This window comes from Microcaecilia unicolor, chromosome 7, assembly GCF_901765095.1.
Source record: "Microcaecilia unicolor chromosome 7, aMicUni1.1, whole genome shotgun sequence".
Classification (NCBI taxonomy): Eukaryota; Metazoa; Chordata; class Amphibia; order Gymnophiona; family Siphonopidae; genus Microcaecilia; species Microcaecilia unicolor.
In genome coordinates this window covers 156,326,187-156,347,929 of record NC_044037.1, presented here as the reverse complement: position 1 = coordinate 156,347,929, position 21,743 = coordinate 156,326,187, and positions in this window count along the sequence as shown.

The window sequence follows — 21,743 nt, the reverse complement described above, 5'->3', positions numbered from 1 at the left end:
TTGTGCTAGCCCAGTGCTGGTTGGGGGGTTTTGCCTGTCACTGCCGCTCTATGGCAGTGGTCTAAGGGCTCACAAACCCAGTGTTTCCGTGGGAAGCCTAACAGTCGTGCGGCAATGCAAACTGTGTCGGCATTAACGCACGGCTTAGTAAATGGGGGGTTGTTTCTTCTGCTTTTTCTTTGTAGATACCTTACTTTTGGGGATATACTTAATTGAGGTGATTTCATACTGCTCCCTCTAAGCTGAGCGGGAGTCCTCCATCTGCATTGCTGCCACTGGAGAATGGTGCTTCAGAATTGTGCATCTCAGCATTTATCGTCAGCTGATTTCTACCGCAGCTAAAATGCTACTGCAGCTTAGTAAAAGATCCCCTTAGTTACTATACAACACTGCTTCTGTGTTTATAATTGTTTGCAATGGAAGAAAACATTAGAAAAAAACCTGTTCTTCACGGTTCTAAAAAAAAGTATAAAATTCCTTATACTTTGAATACAGTTTATACTTAGTGCTTTTTTTTTTTAATTTTGTGTTATTGGGGGGGGGGGGGGGTTGGAGTTTGATGTACGATTGTTAGGGTTTGTTCTGGGAGGGAATAATTTTTTTTAATATATGTATGTAGTAAGAAGGACTAGTTTATTTCCTAGGGATAATGGGCATGGTCTTTGTCTGTTTTATTGATTATTGTTTTGTATTTTTACCTATGATGTGGCAGACTTCCTTGGAGAGGCCAAAGCAGAGGTGTAATGAAGGGCTGCATAGATTTTCTTCCTTCAATTCCCCTACCCCAGACAATAAAATCATTTTCTAACCCTTTGTATGGACCTTATTAATGGTAAGCCTTTTTCTGAAAAAAATTTAAATATAAATAACTAAAATAAAAAAAGATTGGTACAAATTTCTTCAGGATGGATCTATAAAAAATTGCTAGCCAGATTGACTTGAATATCAGACCTTCTGAGATTAAGCAACAGTCTTTCTTATTAGGACCTCCTGGGTTCTTCCAAATGACAGACTGGCCATCAGAGATAAGATGCCAGACTGAGGCTCAGTGGACAATTGATTTGCCTCAGCATAGCATTTTTTTTATTCTTATGTTCTTAAAATGCTTGCAGTTCTTCTACAAAACTGCTACCAAATTGTGAACCCTCCAGGGACAAGGAAATACTTATTGATACCTTAGTATAACTCACCTTGAGACACTACTGAAAAAGGTGTTAGCAAAATCCACAATGAATAATACATAGCTAATATATAAATAAATAATAGTGACAGATGGCAAATATAGAGATCATATCTTACCTATTTTGGAGGGACCAAATTTGATTTCAATTAAAATGTGCATCTTATAACATACATTGATTCATTAGCATGCCATAAATAATATAGTTCTTGCAAAGTCGATTTAACACATGTTAACATGTATATTAACACATGTAAATTGATGTAATAAAATTTATTCATATCTGTTAATTTTCTTTCCTTGAGTCCTGAATAGCCAAGCCGGGGGGGGGGGGGGGGGGAGGAGGAAGAATATAGAAGTTCCTGTGTGGACGCAAAAGACACTATATATGTGGCACTACATGGCACAGCTATATGCTATTTCATTCTGTGGCACAATAGGAGACATCAAGCGAGAATCACCTTCAAATTATGTACCTTTATTTTTCAAATACTAAATGGCACAGCTCCAGACTATATGGTACCATTAATAAACTTACCTCAAAGAAAAACTAAATATGAGGCAAGAAATTATCTTATACTACACCTCCCAAATTGCAAAAAAAGTGATCTACAAAACTGTCCACTCTGCAGTCTTCACTTACGTAGGAAACAAATGGTGGAACTCCTTACCACCCAAAATAAGAAATATACAGGAATATACTAGATTCTGCAAAATCCTCAAATCGTTCCTATTCAAACAAACCCTCACAAAGAACAACCATATCTCAAGCAATTATTACCTGAATTGGTTATTACTCTATTTACCATTAACTTTCTCTTTGCTTCATGTACAATTTCTCATTCATAATAGATTTTCTAAATGTTAAACATCCATAGCTATCCCAGTATGTTTATGATACTGTATTGTAAAATTGGATTCTTACAACAAATTACTTTCTTATGCATTATTCTTTGCTATGTATCCTATACTGTTTATTGTAAGCCACATTGAACTCAAACTTGTTTGGGATAAGGTGGGATATAAATGTCACAAATAAATAAAATAAATAAGTCAGAATCAGGCTCATTCAAACATTCTGATACATGTTGTGTCACGACTGTGGTCGTGATCCCTCTCTGACTCACCTTATTTCCAATGGTCAGCTGCTGAGCAGGCTACTGTCTACATGGTTGTTTTCTTTCCTGTGTGTTCCAAGCCTCACTTTGGTGTTCATTGTGTATTTCCTGCCTCTGTCCTGTAGGGTTTCCACTTCCTCTGTGTTTCAAGCCTCACTTTGGGTTCTGTGTATTTCCCCGCCTCTGTCCTGTTTATAAGGAAGTGGTGCACCTTCATTCAGTGTCTTTGCAATGCCAAAGGTCTCTAGGTTAGTCCGTGTGCAGTGAAGCACTTCTGCCTCGTTTATTGTCTGTGTGCCTGTGGGCACTTCTGCCTTGATTTCTTGTTGCTTTGTTCTTAGCCTGTGTGCTTGTGGGCACTTCTGTCTTGATTCCTTGTTTAGGGTGCCTGTGTACACTTCTGCTTCTGTTCTTCTCAGTCTGTTTGTGTGCTAGGTTCAGACATAGTTCTGTTGTTTGTCTGTGTGGGTCAGCTTTGTGTCCTGCCTAGTCTGCCTTGTTTGTTCTAGTCCCCTCTACCTTAGCTTCAGCCATAGTTCTGTTGTTTGTCTGTGTGGGTCAGCTTTGTGTCCTGCCTAGTCTGCCTTGCTTGTTCTAGTTCCCTCTACCTTAGCTTCAGCCATAGTTCTGTTGTTTGTCTGTGAGGGTCAGCTTTGTGTACTGCCTAGTCTGCCTTGCTTGTTCTAGTCCCCTCTACCTTAGCTTCAGCCTTAGTTCTGTTGTTTGTCTGTGTGGGTCAGCTTTGTATCCTGCTTGTGTCTGCCCTGTTTGTCTTCAGCTCCAGTCCTCTTCCTGTTTGTCTCTGCCTTGTTTGCTTTCAGATTCTGTTCCTGCCAAGCGCATTCCAGTATCCTGAATCCTGTTCTTGCCAAGCTTGTTTGAAAATCCTGAATCCTGCTTGAGTATCCTGAATCCTGTTCCTGCTAAGCTTGTTTGAAAATCCTGAATCCTGTTCCAGTCCGTTCCTGCATCTGCTTCCAGCCAAGCCAAGTCCGTTCCAACATTTGGTTCCAGCCAAGCCAAGTCTGTTCCTGAATCCCATTCCAGCCAAGCCAAGTGCATCCTGAATCCTGTCCATTCCTGCTTGGGGGTTTTGCCTCCTGCTGCCGCTTGACGACAGTAGGCCAAGGGCTCACGTTGTTCCAGAGTTCGTGCCTGTTTATTTATTTATTTATTTGTTGCATTTGTATCCCACATTTTCCCACCTATTTGCAGGCTCAAGTACTGTCAAGGCGTTTGCCCAGTCGGTTGAGAGCAAATACAAGGTTGTATAGTGATCGAATGTTACGTTCCTCACCTGGCTCCAGGCCTGCGCGGCCGATTCGCTGACGAATCACAGACCAGCGGAGATAGTCGGCCATCTTGGATGTGGTATCTCCAGGATAGGTCGGCCATCTTGGGATGGGCATCTCAGGTTGTGGCAGCCATCTTGGAGTGGGCAGCTGCTGGAAGTTAGCCCATATTTGGGCGTAGGGCTTCTCTGCTGATGGGGGCAGCCATCTTGGATCAGCTGCACATGTTTGAGCCTGATTCCTACTCTATTTAAAGCCCTGCCTCCAGTCCTTCGTTGCTTCGGCTTCTGCTATATAGAGGTTGTGGTTCTCGTCCCGTGTTCCTGGACGGCTACCTTGTTCCAGTGTTTCCTGTGTACCAGACCTTGGGTTGTTTCTTGACTTCGCGTTGTGTTGCTGCCTGCCCAGACCTCAGACTGTTTCCTGATTACTCGCTGCACTGCTGACCCTTTTGTTCCTGGACTGTGTTTACTCCTGCCTGTCGGGTCGGTGGCCGTGCAACCCCGCCGGTTACAGAAGTCCTGGTGGCTGCCCACACCTGAGGGCTCAACTCTCAGGGAACTGCGGTCGCTTCCCAGATGAATCTAGGGGTTGTCTGGCTGCCTGACCGAGTGCGGTGTCACTCCATCTTCGCTGTGCTCAGTCGGGGCACAAGGGCTCACATTTACCAGGTCTTAACAGTAAGCCAAAGCCATGAGCTCGCCAGACAAAACCGAGCTTTCCAACCTGGCTCAGGTATTGCACCAGCAGCAGGCTCAATTAACGCACTTGTCCAGCGTATTGCAGGATGTCTGCTACCAGCATTCCAGCCGCAGGCGTCTGCGGGCCTGCTTGTCCCTAGGGCGGAGGCGCCCGCCGCACGGTTGTGTCTCCCTGAGCCGCCTTGCTTCGACGGGACTCCGACAGCATGCCGGGGGTTCCTTAACCAGTGTCAAATTCTGTATGAGCTGCAACCAGAGGCTTCCCATCTGACAAAATAAAAGTAACCTAAATCATCTCCCTGCTGTCTGGGGCCGCACTGGCTTGGGCATCCCCACTGTGGGAACAGCAGAGTCCGGTTCTGGTGAACCTAAAGGAGTTCTTGTGGCAGTTCCGGATGGTCTTTGACGTGCCTGGCCGGCCTTCTTCTGCCTTGGGGGAGCTGCTGCGGATCCAGCAGTGAACGGGTTGGTTGAGGCGTATGCCGTCCGATTCCGCACCTTGGCCGCAGAGCTCAGGTGGGACCAGGAGGCATTAATGGCCATTTTCTGGCATGGTTTGGATGGTCAAATAAAGGATGAGTTGGCCGGCAGAGAGATTCCCGCTACTTTGGACGCCCTTATTGCACTATGCACGAGAATCGATATCTAGTTCCAGGAGTGAGCCCAGGAGGAGGCCATGCAGCCGGTGGGGCAGAGAGCCAGAGGTTGGTCCCGTTGCCCAGAGACGCCTAGGTCCCTTGAGGAGGGTTCAGAAGGAACCAAGGAGGAACCCATGGTCATGGGGGGGCATCGCCTGTCGGTTCCAAAAGCATCTATGCTTGTACTGTGGGGAGGCCGGCCATCTCTCAGGCACCTGCCCAAACAAGCCTGGGAGGTCGGGAAACACTTCGTGCCCTTCCCGACCATTTTCTCTCTGTTCCGGTACTGCTCCAAGGAGAAGGTTTCCAGGTCCATACGAGGGCCTTACTGGACTCAGGGGCAGGAGGGAATTTCATTGCCACTGAGTTCCTGTCACAGCTGGGTGGCGCCACCGTGCCCTGCCAACTGGAGCTCTAGTTTACCTCTATCCATGGGGATAGCCTTCCTCGAACCGTCACCCAGATCTCCTTGCCCCTATGTATGCAGGTGGGGGCGTTACATCAGGAGAAGATCCAGTTCCTGGTGCTCGCCCGAGCCATTCACCCAGTGATCCTTGGCCTGCCCTGGCTTCGTCTACACGCCCCAGTGATTGACTGGTCCACCGGAGAGATCGGGCAATGGGGTTCGCGATGTGGCCAGCACTGTCTCCAGCCAGTCAAGCCGCTCCTGTCACTCTGCTCAGCTCAGCTTCCGACCCCACAGGAGGAGTCGCCCGGGCTGCCCAAAGACTATCAGGATTTCCATGATGTGTTCAGTGCCCAGGCAGCGGACACGCTGCCTCCTCATCGGTCTTTTGACTACACCATTGACTTGCTGCCAGGAACTAATCCGCCCAGAGGACGCCTGTACACCTTGTCTTGGGTAGAGTCCCGAGCCATGAGGGACTACGTCCAAGAAAATCTTTACAAGGGGTTCATCCAAGCCTCCACTTCTCCGGCTGGGGCCGGTTTCTTCTTTGTCTCGAAGAAGGACGGGTCGCTCCACCCGTGCACTGACTACCGGGGGTTGAATAAAATTACCATCAATAACCAGTATCCGCTTCCACTCATCCCGGAACTATTTGACTGGCTTCAAGGGGCCAAGATATTCACCAAGTTGGATCTACGTGGGGCCTACAACCTGGTGCGGATCTGGAAGGGAGATGAGTGGAAGACGGCCTTTAATATCCATGAAGGGCACTTTGAATACCGGGTAATGCCGTTCAGCCTCTGCAGTGCCCCGGCAGTCTTCCAGAACTTTGTGAATTTCATTTTTCAGGACCTGCTCTACTCCTCCCTGATCATCTATCTGGATGATATTCTGATTTTTTCCACTTCTCTGCCACAGCACCTCACCCATGTCCACACAGTGCTCCAGCGCCTTCGAGAGCATCAGCTATATGCCAAGTTGGAGAAGTGTGCGTTCCACCAACAGAGTCTGCTTTTCCTGGAGTATATCGTTTCTTCCACCGGCTTACAGATGGATCAGGGTAAGGTGACGGTGATTCAAGACTGGCCAGCTCCCCAGGGTCTGCGGGCCTTGCAGAGGTTCTTGGGGTTCGCGAACTACTACCGGCAGTTCATCCAGAACTACTCCATTATCACAGCTCTGCTGATGGCCCTCACGAGGAAGGGCGCAGATACAAGGAATTGGATGCTGGAGGCATTCGCGGCGTTCAACACCCTGAAGAAGGCCTTCCTTTCTGCCCCGGTACTCCACAGTTCTGATCCGACTCAGCCTTTCCTGGTGGAGGTGGACGCATCCTCCTTGGGAGTAGGGGCAGTGCTCTCCCAGACATCAGCAGCCGGGAAGAAACATCCCTGTTTTTTTCTTTTCTCGCAAGTTCACCCTCGCGGAGCGGAACTATACAGTGGGGGATCGGGAGCTGCTGGCGCTTAAGTTGGCCTTTGAGGAGTGGCGATACTTGTTAGAGGGAGCTGCACATCCAGTGACTGTATTAACTGATCACAAGAATCTACTATACCTACAGAATGCCACCAGACTGAATCCTCGCCAGGCGCGGTGGTCGCTGTTCTTTGCCTGGTTTCATTTCCGTCTGATCTTCAGGCCAGGGGAGAAGAACGTCCAGGTGGATGCCCTCTCCCGCAGTTTCGAGGTTCCCAAGGACCAGGAGGAACCCTACCCGATGCTGAATCCGGCCTATATTCCCTCCATGCCTGGGGCCAGTGCCGCATGCCAGAAGGCAGTGCCGGTGGGTCTCCGTAGGAAGGTGCTCCGCTGGGGGCACGCTTCCGAGTTCGCCGAACATTTCGGGTTTCACAAGACCCTCCATCTCATCTCCTGGTTCTATTGGTGGCCTCAGATAGCGCAGGATGTTCGGCTGTATGTGTCCACCTGTCCGGTGTGCGCCCAAACTAAGAGTTCCCATCAAAACAGTGGGGTCTTATGCAACCCTTGCCGGTACCACAGCAGCCATGGGAGGACGTCCATGGACTTTATCACGGACCTGCCGCCTTCGCAGGGCAACATGGTCATCTGGGTGGTGATTGACCGGTTTTCCAAGATGGCCCACTTCGTTCCTATGTAGTCCTTATCCACTGCTGCTAACCTACCCACTAGCTTCATCACCTACATCTTCCGGCTCCATGGACTACCACTGAGGATCATTAGCGACCGAGGCTCACAGTTCACCTCGCGTTTCTGGAGAGCCTTGTGTTCAGCTTTTGGGGTAACTACACTATTCTCATCTGCCTACCTCCCACAGACCAACAGTATGGTGGAGCGGGTCAACCAGATGGTGAAGGCATTCCTCCGGGCTTACTCGAATCAGCGCCAGGATGATTGGGCTACCCTACTGCCCTAGGTGGATTTCGCCTATAACAACAGTCTGCATTCAGCCTCACGGACTACCCCGTTCAACACCATCTACGGACGCCACCCGTGCCTACCTCCGCCCATTTACCCCGCGGAGGTTCCACCTCAGGTACAACCCACAGTTTGTGCGCTTCAGGATGCCTGGAAGAAGGTCCAAGAGCAGCTGAGACGGGCAGCAGTCAAGGCCAAGGAGACTTACGACCGCTGGAGACAAGTGGCTCCCACGTTCCTGCCGGGAAAGAAGGTATGGTTGAGTACCCGATACTTGAAGTTGAGGCTCCCTTCTCTGAAGTTTGCTTCCTGGTTCATTGGACCCTTTGCCGTACGCTCCAGAGTAGGAGCAGTGACTTACCAGTTGCACCTACCCAGCCAACTCCGGGTGCACAATGCTTTCCATGTGTCGCTCTTGAAACCCTTCTGCAGGTCCAAGTGGCATCCCAAACCCAAGAGGGTGGTCATGCCTGAGAGTGACCCGGATCCCGAGTACGAGGTAGATCAAATCCTGGACTCGAAGCTGCGGGGAGAAAAGCTATTCTACCTCTTGTCCTGGAAGCACTTCGGCCCTGAAGACAACTCCTGGGAGCCAGCCACTAATGTGCTTGCTCCAGACCTGGTCCGGGAGTTCCATGCTCTTCATCCTACTCGGTCCGGGCCAGGGAGAAGGGGGAGGCTTTCGGGGGGATACTGTTACGTTCCTCACCTGGCTCCAGGCCTGCGCGGCCGATTCGCTGATGAATCGCGGTCCGGCGGAGATAGTCGGCCATCTTGGATGTGGTATTTCCAGGATAGGTTGGCCATCTTGGGATGGGCATCTCAGGTTGTGGCAGCCATCTTGGAGTGGGCAGCTGCAGGAAGGAAGCCCGTATTTGGGCGTAGGGCTTCTCTGCTGATGGGGGCAGCCATCTTGGATCAGCTGCACATGTTTGAGCCTGATTCCTACTCTATCTAAAGCCCTGCCTCCAGTCCTTCGTTGCTTCGGCTTCTGCTGCATAGAGGTCGTGGTTCTCGATCCATCTTCCTGGACGGCTACCTTGTTCCAGTGTTTCCTGTGTACCAGACCTTGGGTTGTTTCTTGACTTCGTGTTGTGTTGCTGCCTGCCCAGACCTCGGACTGTTTCCTGATTACTCATTGCACTGCTGACCCCTTTGTTCCTGGACTGTGTTTACTCCCGCCTGTCGGGTCAGTGGCCGTACAACCCCTCCGGTTCCAGAAGTCCTGGTGGCTGCCTGCACCTGAGGGCTCAACTCTCAGAGAACGGCGGTCGCTTCCCAGGAGAAGGTAGGGGTTGTCTGGCTGCCTGACCAAGTGCGGTGTCACTCCATCTTCGCCGTGCTCAGTCGGGGCACAAGGGCTCACATTTACCAGGTCTTAACATCGAATGAGGTATATGTGGAGGGTTGGAAAGGATGAAAATTGTGTGTTGTCCAGTAAGATCATTAGGCATGCTGTGTTTCTGGGTGAAGAGGTTTACGTAGGGTCGTTGGGGTAAGCCTTTTTGAAGAGGTTGGTTTTTAGTGATTTCCTTAAGTTCATGTGGTCATGGATTGTTTTCACAGCTTTTGGGAGGCCATTCCATAGTTGTGCACTTATGTAGGAGAAGCCGGATGCGTAAGTTGTTTTGTATTTCAGTCCTTTGCAATTTGAGTAGTGTAGGTTTAGGTACGATCTTGACGATCCAACTCTGTTTCTTATTGGAATATCTATAAGGTCTATCATGTAACCTGGGACTACACCATATATAATTTTGTGGACTAAAGTGCAGATTTTGAAGAAGATCCGTTCTTTGATTGGGAGCCAATGCAGCTTTTCTCCAAGGGGTTTGGCACTTTCGAAGCGTGTTTTGCTGAATATCAACCTGGCTGCTGTATTTTGGGCGGTCTGGAGTTTTTTTATGGGTTGTTCTTTGCATCACGCGTAGATTCCGTTGCAATAATCTGCATGACTTAGGACCATTGATTGTATTAGGTTTCAAAAGGTTTCCCTTGGGAAGAAAGGTTTTAATCATTTGAGCTTCCACATTGACTAGAACATTTTCTTTATTACAGAGTTTCCTTGGCTTTCGAGAGTAAGGTTGCAGTCGAGTGTGACACCGAGTATTTTCAAGCTGTCTGAGGTAGGGAGGGTGTGTCCTGGGGTATTTATGGTTTTGGGTTTGTACTTGTTATGTTGAGAGGAGAGGATGAGGCAGTGTGTTTTTTCAGTGTTCAGTTTCAGTTGGAATGAGTTTGCCCAGGAGTCCATGATGTTCAGGCCATTGATTTTATTGGTTATTTCTGTCAAGTCATGTCTGAAGGGGATGTAGATTGTAACATCATCTGCGTAAATGAATGGGTTGAGGCCTCGATTGGATAAGGACTGTGCCAGTGGAATCATCATCATGTTGAAGAGTATTGGTGATAATGGTTATCTTTGAGGTACTCCGCAAACTGCTTTCCACGGTGGTGATATGTTTGAGTTTGATTTTACTTGATAAGTTCTGGTGGTTAGAAAACCTTTAATCCAATTAAGTACATTTCCTTCAAACCCAAAGTGGCCAAGTAGTCTTAGTAGTATGTTGTGGTTTACCATGTCGAATGCGCTCAACATGTCGAACTGGAGGAGAAGTATGCTTTTACCTATGGCTATCTCCTGCTTGAATTTGGCCAGGAGGGTGACTAGGACAGTTTCGGTACTATGGTGGGAGCAGAATCCTGATTGTGAATTATGTAATATTGAGAACTTGTCCAGGTATTCCGTAAGCTATTTAGTCACCAAACTCTCCATCATTTTTACTACTAGTGGGATAGACGCAACTGGGCGGTAGTTGGTGAGATCGTTTGTGCTTTTCTTGGCATCTTTTCGTATTGGGGTGAGTAGGATGTTGCCATATTCCTCAGGGAAGAGACCTTGTTGTAACATGAAGTTTTGGTGGGATGTGAGGTCTGCTATGAAGCGGTCGGGGGTGGATTTTAGTAGATGACTGGGACGTGTATACAGTTTGCAGTGGGTCTTGGCGAACCTGTGAGTCACTTGTGTAACTGATTCGGTGTTGAGGAGATTAAATGTTGTCCAGATACGGTCAGCTGGGTATCCATCGGAGGTTAGGTACAGATTGTTGAAGAAGTTTTTGATGTCAGTGTTGTGATGAGGAAGTGTGCTGCGTAATTTAATTATTTTTTCGTTAAAGTAGTTAGCAAGTTTGTCTGCAGGTGGGATGTCTGTATTGGTTATGGTGATAGGGGTGGTGTCTAGTAACTTATTTATGAGTTGGAATAGTTTCTTCATATCTCTGTAATCCGGTCCTAGTTTGGTTTTGTAGTAGGACCTTTTAGTGTGTTTTATTACATATTTGTATTTTCTATGTATATGTTTCCATGTGTTGAATGTATGTTCATCTTTTATTTTTCTCCATGCTCGTTCAAGTTTCCTGTTTTGAGTTTTTTTACTTTTTGAGGGGTTTTTGAGTTTAAAGCCTGGGATCGTGACATGTTGGGACAAAACCTTCTATATAGACTGTTAGTCTGGACGTGAGCCCTTGGACCTAGGCCGAGGCCTAGTATAGCTTTTAGGCCTAGGATGGACTGAACCGGTACTAGCCAACACACACAAACAGTGGATCCAAAAAAAGAGTCCTCTCACAGATGGTGTTTCCTGAACAAGGTCTTTATTTAAATTAATAAAACTGACCCGACTGGTTCTCCTGTGGTGAGATAACCCTCTGTTGGTGTTGGCTGAACCGGTACTATACACAACCCCAGCTACCAATCCCTGCACACACACATGCAACCAACCTTACACCTCCAGAAAGGGGAAGATAGGGCATTCAGGCAGGCCTCAAGGCCTATCTGGAACTGATACACTCAGAACTCAAGCATTCGGGCCTCACAGCCTACCTGGAACCGAGTCATACTTAGGGAGGGGAGAAAGAGACTAAGTGAGGTGTCCCCCTCCAGGGACCGGAGCACCAGCAACACCCTCTGTGCTGGCAGTCAAGGAGAAAGGGTAGCATATATAGGAATACGACAAGTGAGGGACTGAGATACGATACTGTAGACAGGGAAGCAGAGAAGCTCTGCAGACAAAGGGTTAAACCCAGCTCGGCACACAAACAGAAAGCTGAGGCAGGGAATACTGCAGACAACAGGGAAGCAGAGAAGATCTGCAGACAAAGGGTTAAACCCAGTTCGGCATACAAACAGAAAGCTGAGGCAGGGAATACTGCAGACAACAGGAAAGCAGAGAAGCTCTGCAGCCAAAGGGTTAAACCCAGCTCAGTACACAAACAGAAAGCTGAGGCAGGAAATACTGCAGGCATCGGATTAAACGGGAGCACAAAGAAAAACAAGCAAACAACCCCCACAGAGAGAAACAAGGGACAGGACCAGACAGGCAGAACAAACTCAGCATGAAGGGAACTCTGAAGGAAGGACAGCAAACAAGAAACTGGAACAGAAGGAGAAGTAACGCACCACTTGACACCAAAGCTAAACAAGAGATCCCCAGGTGCAGGGAGAGTGGTAATTAGACACACACAGATGAAGACAGAGCAAACAGACAGACACTGCAGCCAGGAGAGAAGAAACAACTCCACACAAGCACAGAGCTAACAGCTCACACAGAGCAAAGGAAGGCTTCAGCAGGTTTGGAGTAAACACAAAAGCAGGGGTTGATGGGAGGGGTGAGCTTAAGTAGACAGACTGACATCAGCTCAGCCCCTGACGGACCAATCAGGAGAGGTTCCAAGCATTACCCTGCCTGACTAACAGAATTCAAACAGAATCATAACATCACTGCCCCCCCCCCCCTACCTCGGGACCGGGGTTTTGGCTTGTGCGGGAAGAGTCGGTGAAAACGATTAACCAGTACTGGGGCGTGTACATCAGCGGCATCCTTCCAGGAATTCTCCGCTGGTCCATAGCCTTTCCAAGAAATCAGGTACTGAAGGTGTCCCCTGAGGCGCCAAGCATCAAGGATCTTCCAGACTTCATATTCCTCCTGGGAGGCAAATACCGCGGGACTAAGCGGCAAAGCGGGTAGGGATCCTTTCCTAAGAATCACAGGCTTTAGCAAGGAGACATGAAAGGTGTTATGCACTTGGAGAGTGGGTGGTAACTTCAGCTGGTAGCATAATGGATTGACTTGTCTTAAAATGGGGTATGGACCCGCAAATCGTGGCGCAAACCAAGAATAAGGAGTCTTCAGTCGAAGGTTGCGAGTAGACAACCATACTAAATCACCTGGCTGGAACCGGGGTTCCAATCTCCGATGCTTATCCGCTTGACGCTTCATGCAAGCAGAGGTTAATTGCAGTGTCTTCTGGACGGAAGACCAAATAGACTGGAAAGAGGTTACTGCTTTGGCAGCCGCTGAGACATCAGAGTTAGTCTTCAATGGAAACGGTACGCAAGGATGTCTTCCATACACTATGAAAAATGGAGAAGCCCCTGTCGCCGAGCTCTCTCTAAAATTATGGGCAAACTCTGCACAAGGAAGCAACTGACTCCAATCATCATGATGGTCGGTGACATACATTCTAAGGAATTGCTTCAAACTTTGATTGACGCATTCCGTTTGACCGTTGGACTGAGGGTGATATCTAGAGGAGAAGTTTAGTTTTACCCCAAGGGCCCGATTCAAGGCTCGCCAAAACTTGGATACAAATTGCAATCCACGGTCAGACATAATTGATTCTGGTAAGCCGTGGAGACGAAAAATAAACATGATGAAATACTGAGCAAGCTTCACACAGACGGGAGGCTGGACAAGGGTACAAAGTGGGCCATTTTAGAAAACCGGTCTACCACGACCCAAATGGCAGTATATCCTTCAGATGTAGGCAGGTCAGTAATAAAGTCCATGGCTATATGGGTCCATGGTCTCTCAGGCACTGGTAACAACATGAGGAGGCCCTGGGGTCTTTGGCAATCAGCCTTACACTGAGCACACTCCGGACAAGCAGCGACAAATTCTTGCACATCATGGTCAAGTGTAGGCCACCAATACCTCTGCGAAATGAACCGTTTAGTCCCCAGGCTACCTGGATGTCCAGCAAGTCGGGAAGCATGACCCCACCGAAATACTCCTTCTCTCAACCGAGGTGGTTCAAAGGTCATACCTACGGGTACCGCAAGCATAATAGCTGGAATAATGGCAGCCTGTTCAATTATATGTTGCAGAGGTTCATCTTCTAGGTCCGGTTCTAAAGATCTAGAGAGCACATCCGCCTTGGTATTCTTCTCCGCTGGACGGTAGGTTAATGTGAAATGGAAGTGGGAGAAAAATAATGCCCACCGGGCCTGTCAGGGACTCAACCTCTTCGCTTCACGCAGGTAAACCAAGTTCTTGTGGTCAGTGAATACAGTGAAAGGTTCTTGGGCCCCTGCCAAAAGATGTCGCCACTCCTCTAAGGCCAGCTTAATAGCCAAAAGTTCCTGGTCACTGATGGCATAATTCTTCTCTGCTGGAGTGTATTTTTGGGAGAAAAAGGCACAGGGGAGAAGCTTCCCGCTAGAGTGGACCTGTGACAGAATTGCCTCTGTGCCAACTGAGGACGCATCCACTTCCACAAAAAATTTCAGGCCCAGATCAGGATGTCATAACACTGGCGCCACGACAAAAGCCCATTTAAGATTTTCAAAGGCCTCATAAGCCTCTGGTGACCAGTTCCGGGCGTCAGCATTCTTTCTGGTCAAAGCAGTAAGGGGAGCGATCAGTGATTAATAATTGTGGATGAACTGCCTATAATAATTTGCGAATCCCAGAAAGCGCTGTAGCGCCTTACGTCCAGTGGGCTGTTGCCATTGCAAAATCGCGGTCAGCATGCTGGGATCCATCCGTAGACCTTGGTTCGAAATGATATATCCTAAGAAAGGCAGCTCAGTCGATGAAACTCAAATTTCTCTAGTTTCACGTATAATTGGTTCTCTCTTAACCGTTGTAATACGGTCTTCACATGTTCATAATGAGCCTCTGAGGATCTAGAAAATATTAGGATATCGTCTAGATAGACCATTATGAATTTGTATAGGAGGTCTCTGAAAATGTCCTTCATGAAGGACTGGAAGACTGCTGGGGCATTGGCCGGGCCAAAGGGCATCACCAGGTATTCATAGTGCCCGTCGCAGGTGTTAAACACGGTCTTCTGCTCATCACCTTCTCGGATCCGAACGAGGTTATAGGCTCCTCTGAGATCCAGTTTGGAGAATATCCGGGCTCCTTGAAGTTGATCAAACATTTCAGCAATTAGGGGTAACAGATACTTGTCTTTTTGCGTAATGGCATTGAGCCCTCTATAATCAATAAATGGGCGCAATCCTCTATCTTTCTTCTCCACTAAGAAAAACCCAGCGCCCGCTGGTGACAGAGTGCACCTGGTGCTCCAGGCTTTGAACCAGGTCCTAGAAGGGTTTGGGAGGCAGGAAAACAGTGCTGGCATCCTGAGCATGGGGGTCGCACATTTGCTGCAATAAGCTCCCATTCCGGGCTGCTTGGGATTGTGGGGAGCCTGAGAGGCAGAGCAGGAAAACTCATGCTGAGCTGTGGCCTGGGGTAGGTAAGCAGGGCTGTTCACACACATGCGTAGTGATATGGAGTGCATTGGCACCTACATCACCCATGCATGTGCAGGGAAGCCTCCGGAGGCCCGGTGTAGGCCCAATAAAAAATTTAAAAGAGCAGACTGGTGCCAGAATAAGACCGGGTCTGTGAAAGGAAGAGCAGTGATGGGGAAAGCCTGGGAGAGGGCTTCCCTGAAGATTTCAGGGCTGGGCTAGCAGCACCCCATGAAAACTGAGTACGCAGGTACACAAGAGGGAACAGTGTTGAGCACGTGCAGTTGTGGGCTTGTGCAGAACCGTGTAGCATGAAAAGTGTGGTTTAAAAGAAGGAGTACAAAATTTGGAGATGAAGGGTATCAGATGGCTCTTGAAAAGGTAAAAACAATTTTGTTTTTTGGGATAAGCGTGCTTTGTTTTGAATGAGGCTGCTGGCTTCATCTTGGGACATCAACATGAGCTGACTCCCGTCATGTGCTGCAGGCATCTCAACATTCTAAAAGTGCCATTTCAGGCAATTGGGAAGAAAAGGCGGAGAAAGAATAGATGTGCATTGGACTATTTGTGAGATTTAATGTACCTTAAAAGTTTGGGCTGTGAGCATATGAGGAGTGGGGAAAGAAAAGCTGAAAAGAAAGGATATATGTGAGTGGAGTGTGTTATTGATGAGATTTCTACTACTGCTTATCACTTCTATAGCACTATTAGATGTATTGTGAGCTGGTCATCCTTCCAGGCTCTGGCCAGGGCTGACCCTACTTAGCTTCCTTCACACACAGTCACGTTTGGGCTCTACACTTCTCAGTAATTCACCAGGACTCAGCCTCAAACACAAGGGAGTTCTCTGCCTCCTCTTCACCTTCCACAAATGTTCACCAACACCAGGCTTCTTATAACTAAAGGTTTGATTAATTGCCATTTAACCTAATCTTCATGGCTTATTCCTTCTTTAACTTAAACATTTCTTCTTCAAGTCAAACATTTAAAGCAGTTTCTCAAGGGACTTCCGGTGGAGGTATGGAGCAGTGAAGACGTGAGGACGAACTGCTCCAGGGCGCCTGACCAAAAAGGCACTCATAATGTCTTTAAACCATCAAATTATTGCACCGGACTGAGTGAGGAAGAACTGCGATCCTACTAGGAGCCCACAGATATTGAGGTTGTGTGGATGGCTACGAAAATAACCTGCCAAAGCGCGAAAGGAAAAACTCGCGCCGCGGATACCAAAATGGCGGACAGGGCAGCGCCGGCCTCCCCATTGCCGAGCTCGTTTTGGGCGGCGGAGATTACTGAAGAGGTGAAGGCGGCAGTTGAGCAGGCGGTGGGAGCTAAGTTGCAGCTTATCTTAGATAAATTGGAAGGCCTGACAGAGCAGCAAACACAGATGCTAACGGAGCTACAAGCGGTACAACAGCTTGTCGGACAAGCGGAAGATGATATCTGCAAGGTCCTGGAAGAGCAGCCGTGAATGAGGGCGCGCATCGAGAAGGTGGAGGCAAAGTTAGATGACCTCGAGAACTGCTCGAGGCGGAATAACCTGAGACTCGTGGGGTTGCCCGAAGCCTTAACTGATCGCAACTTATGCACTTTCCTGGAAAAATAGCTGCCGGAAGCCTTGGATAACTTGGAGCTGGGGAAAGTGCTGAGAGTGGAAAGAGCGCACAGACTGGGCCAGAGGAGGGAGGATTCGGGCCGCCCCCGAGTGGTTATATTTAAGATACTGAATTACGCTTACAAAATGCTAATTTTGCAAGAGTTGCGTAACGGCAAGCATCTGGATTATAAGGGAAAAAATTCTCTGTTTTCAGGACTACTCCACAGTAGTGTCTGCGGCACGCAAACGTTTTACTCCACTGTGCACCAAATTATTTGAGCATAAGCAAAGATTTAGCCTCCTCTACCCGGCTAAACTCAAAGTGATGGACAATGGGCAAGCAATCTATTTTGAGTCAGTGGAGGAGGCAGGTTTATACATTGAACGTCTACTGGCGAAAGGGCGTGAAGGCTGAGAACCTACTGGTGGCTACCAGCAGAGAGAGGAGAATACTTGGAAGTTTCTCAAATGTATTCCAGCCGAGCCACAGATTAACTGTTATAAAGTTATAAGAGGCAGCATGTGTGGAGAATTGAATATATGTTTGCTGGAGTTGTTGAAGTTTCAGAAAAATTGTTTAAAACATTGTCGTATGGTTTTGAGAGCTTGCTACAATTTTCACTCTGGGCGAACGCATGGTCCACAGAAGCGGGAGTGGAAACTATCTGATGATGACCCAGGAAGACCTGAGTGTGGCTTGATCAGACACACGAAGAATGGACATATTCACTGGACTTATTCTTAAAATATCAGAGGTGTGGTGAGCATACAGTTTCTGGGATGAATATGATGGAAGGAATAGTCATAGGAGCAAAAGGCGCCTAGCCTTGGATAACAGGAGGTTATGCCAAAAGGCATGAAGGGGTTGACAGAAGGGTTAGAGGGAGGAGGGGTGAGAGGGGAGAGAGGGGGGGTAGGCGGGGAGGGATAGGGAGGAGAGGGTGGGAGGAGGGGGGAGGGAGGGGGAATTCCTGTATGCATGTGGTTGGATAGGGTATAGAGTGGGAATGGATAACTGGCAGGCCCAAAGGAGGGTAGAGGGGGTTTCCCTGAAGGCTGAGAGGGTGATGGCTGGGACACTCTCTCAGTATAAAAATGGCACATGCAGAATTTTGCAAGTAAGACATAGCACCGAGAGAGGAGTGACATGACAACTCTGCAGTGTATGACCTGGAATGTGGGAGGGAGTAATTCCCCGGTTAAGAGGAAAAAAAATTTGAAAGAGCTGAATGATAAAAATGTGTCAATCGCATTCCTCCAAGAAATGCATCTTACAAGGAAAGAGCATGAGAAGATGAAAACTTGGTGGGTTGAGGAATTATATGATGCTCCAGCGGTGAGGAAAAAGGGAGGCGTGGTGATCCTGATTAAGAAAAATCTTAACGTAAAAGTTAACAAAGTGGTGGCCGATGTAAGGGGGGAGGTATGTCCTAGCCTCAGTGGTTGTGGAGAGACAGCCACTTCTACTCTGTAACATCTATGCGCCAAATATATGTGATAAAAAGTTCCTTGCCCAATTTGCTTGTGATATACATGCCCTAGGTGATCTCCCGATGGTGGTGGGAGGAGATTTGAATGATGTACTAGATCCAGCATGGGATAGATCTAATCCAACGCAGAAAGATCTGGCCAGAAGGGAGAGAGGTAACTCTAGGATCTGTGATATTCTGGAGTTGGTTGATGTGTGGAGAATATTACATCCACTGGAAAAGGATTTTACACATCTCTCCAGAGCCCATCAGACCCTGTCTAGGATAGATTACATACTGATCACTAGAGAGTTACTCACACAAGTGGAGGAGTCTCAGATAGGCCCTATAATGATCTCGGATCATGCTTGGGTAAGAATGCAGATTCGGTTGGGGGAAGGGAGAATTCAGTTGGGTTCATGGCGCTTTCCTGCTTATCTCTACCGCGATTTGCAGTTTCTGCCTTTCCTGGTGGAGAAATGGAAAGAATATAGCAGATATAATGAACAGCACAAGACAGATCCTGTGCTCTTTTGGGAAGCAGCGAAGGTAGTCCTCAGGGGAGATATTGAGGGGCATAATTGAACGAAAACATCTATCTCCATGGGCATTTATTTCCAAGAACGGGTCCTTGAAGAGGCGGACCGAACCGTATTTTCGAAAAAAATAGACGTCCATGTTTTATTCGACAATTTGTGAGCTGGGCGTTTTTGTTTTTCAATGATAATGGAAAATGAAAGCGCCCAGCTCAAAAATGAATAAATCCAAGGCATTTGTTCGTGGGAGGGGCCAGGAGTCGTAGTGCACTGGTCCCCCTCACATGCCAGGACACCAACCGGCCACCCTAGGGGGCACTTTTACAAAAACAAAAAAAAAAGGTAAAAGAGCTCCCAGGTGCATAGCACCCTTCCCTTGTGTGTTGAGCCCCCCAAATCCCCCTCAAAACCCACTGCCCACAAGTCTACACCATTATTATAGACCTAAGGGGTGAAGGGGGGCATGACATTTGAGGGTGAAAATAAAAAGTTGTGAAACGGCATATTTTGTGGTGGGAGGGGGTTTGTGACCACTGGGGGAGTCAGGGGAGGTCATCCCTGATTCCCTCCAGTGGTCATCTGGTCATTTAGGGCACTTTTTGGGGCCTTATTCGTGGAAAAACAGGGTCCAGGAAAAGTGCCCTAAATTCTAGCTAAAAACGCATATTTTTTTTCCATTATCGGCAAAAGGCGCCCATCTCTGATCGCCCAATAACCACGCCCCAGTTCCACCTTCACCACGCCTTCGACACGCCCCCATCAACTTTGTCCGCATCCGCGACGGAGTGCAGTTTAAAACGTCCAAATTCGGCTTTCGATTATACCGCTTTATTCGTTTTTGTGAGATAAACGTCTATCTCCCGATTTGGGTCGCAATCTAGGCGTTTTTCTCTTTCGATTATAAGCTGGATTATCTCTTATTTGGCATATAAAAAACGGCTCAGGAATAGGGAGGTAAACAGGTTGGAGAAACAGGTGGTGGCTTTACAGAAGAAGTACGGAGAGTACCATGATTTGAACACTAGAAGGCAATTGTTGGAGGTACAACAGGCTCTGAATGAACTTTTGCATGAGCGAATACAGAAATCGAATCTGTATTACAAGTATCAGCTTTACCGGTTTGCTAATAAAAGTGGGAGATTTCTGGCAAGGCTTGCTAATAGGAGACTGACTGCTACGAAAATACTCACCATGGAGGATAGTTTAGGAGTACGGGTAAATAGTGATGAGAGCATAGTAAACATTCTGGGAGACTTCTTTGGACATCTCTATGCACAGCAGGAGGATTTAGTGAGACCCAGTGAGGCATATCTTAAAAGCATAAAATTGCCACAGATCACGGACTCTGATGCAGAGGTGCTAAATGCCCCTATAGCAGAGGAGGAGGTAGAACTAGTAATTAAATGGAGTAAATTAGGGAAAGCGCCAGGGCCTGATGGCTTTCGGAATGAATTTTATAAAATCCTATGTAGTGAGATAAGCCCCTTATTGGCCACAGTGTTCAATATTGTAATACAGCAGGGACAGTTGCCGCACCATCTCAACAGAGCGCAAATTAGTGTACTGCCTAAACCAGGTAAGCCAGCTGATAAGCCAGACTCCTATAGGCCGATATCATTACTGAATACAGAGCTCAAACTCTTAGCGAACATATTGGCAAATCGCCTAGCGAGGTTTTTACCTTCTCTGATTCTAGACTTTCAAGTGGGGTTTACATGTGGGAGAGTAATCGCAAAGAATATGCGCCGGATTTGGGTTGCTTTGGAAAAGGTAAGGAAAGAACGGACACCAGCCCTCCTTATAAGTTTCGACACTGAAAAAGCGTTCGATAGAGTAGACTGGAGCTATTTATTTGCAATGTTGCAGGCCTGTGGTATCACGGGTTTCTATGCAAGGACAGTTAAAACCTTGTATGCTAACCCAATGGCGCAGATATATGCGAATGGCCTAAAGTCGGACTGGTTCCCAATTGGGAGAGGCACGCGACAAGGGTGCCCACTATCACCTCTACTCTTTATCCTGACGCTAGACCCACTTTTACGAGAGATCCAAGCTAATACCAATATCCGAGGGGTTGCGATCCGGGAACATAGCTTTAAGACAGCGGCTTTTGCGGATGATCTGCTAGTACTGATCACTGATCCCAGGCATTCTCTGTCACATCTTATGGAAAGTCTGAAGGAATATGGGGACTTTTCAGGGTTCCGGTTAAATTTCCTGAAATCTGAAGCGCTAGCCAGTTCCGTAGACCTTGAGGGGGAGTGGGGTGACAGGTTCCCTTTAAGATGGGCACAGGGGTCCTTCCGATATCTGGGAATACAGCTACCAATGGATACCAGGAAAATACATGATTTAAATATTACCAACTTATTACAGGAAACACAAAAACAATTGACACACTGGGCAGGGCTTCCGGTGTCCCTTAAGGGAAGGATACAGTTATTTCGCATGATAGTATTTCCATGTTGGCTTTACGTCCTGCAGGCCTTGCCATTGCGTATGAGAAAGCGGGAGCTGGTGGCTCTGAGGAGATTGGTGGTAAGGTTTTGCTGGGCTGGTAAAAAGCCCAGGATGAAGTGGCATTATCTAGTAGGGAATTGGAAGAAGGGGGGGTTAGGAATACCGGATATGAGGGTATATAATCAGGCATGTCTCCTGCGGCATCTACGAGATTGGATCCTAGGTACAACTACTTATACGGATGTGGGTTTAGAGAGGGCATATTTCTCTCCCTGGCATTTGAACTACCTATTGCATGTTAAGAGACAAGGACAATTACCTGAATCTGTTAGAGATAGTGTGTTACTGGGTCCGCTGAGGTCCGTGTGGCGGGATATGTCACGAAGATGGGATCAGGATCCAGCAGT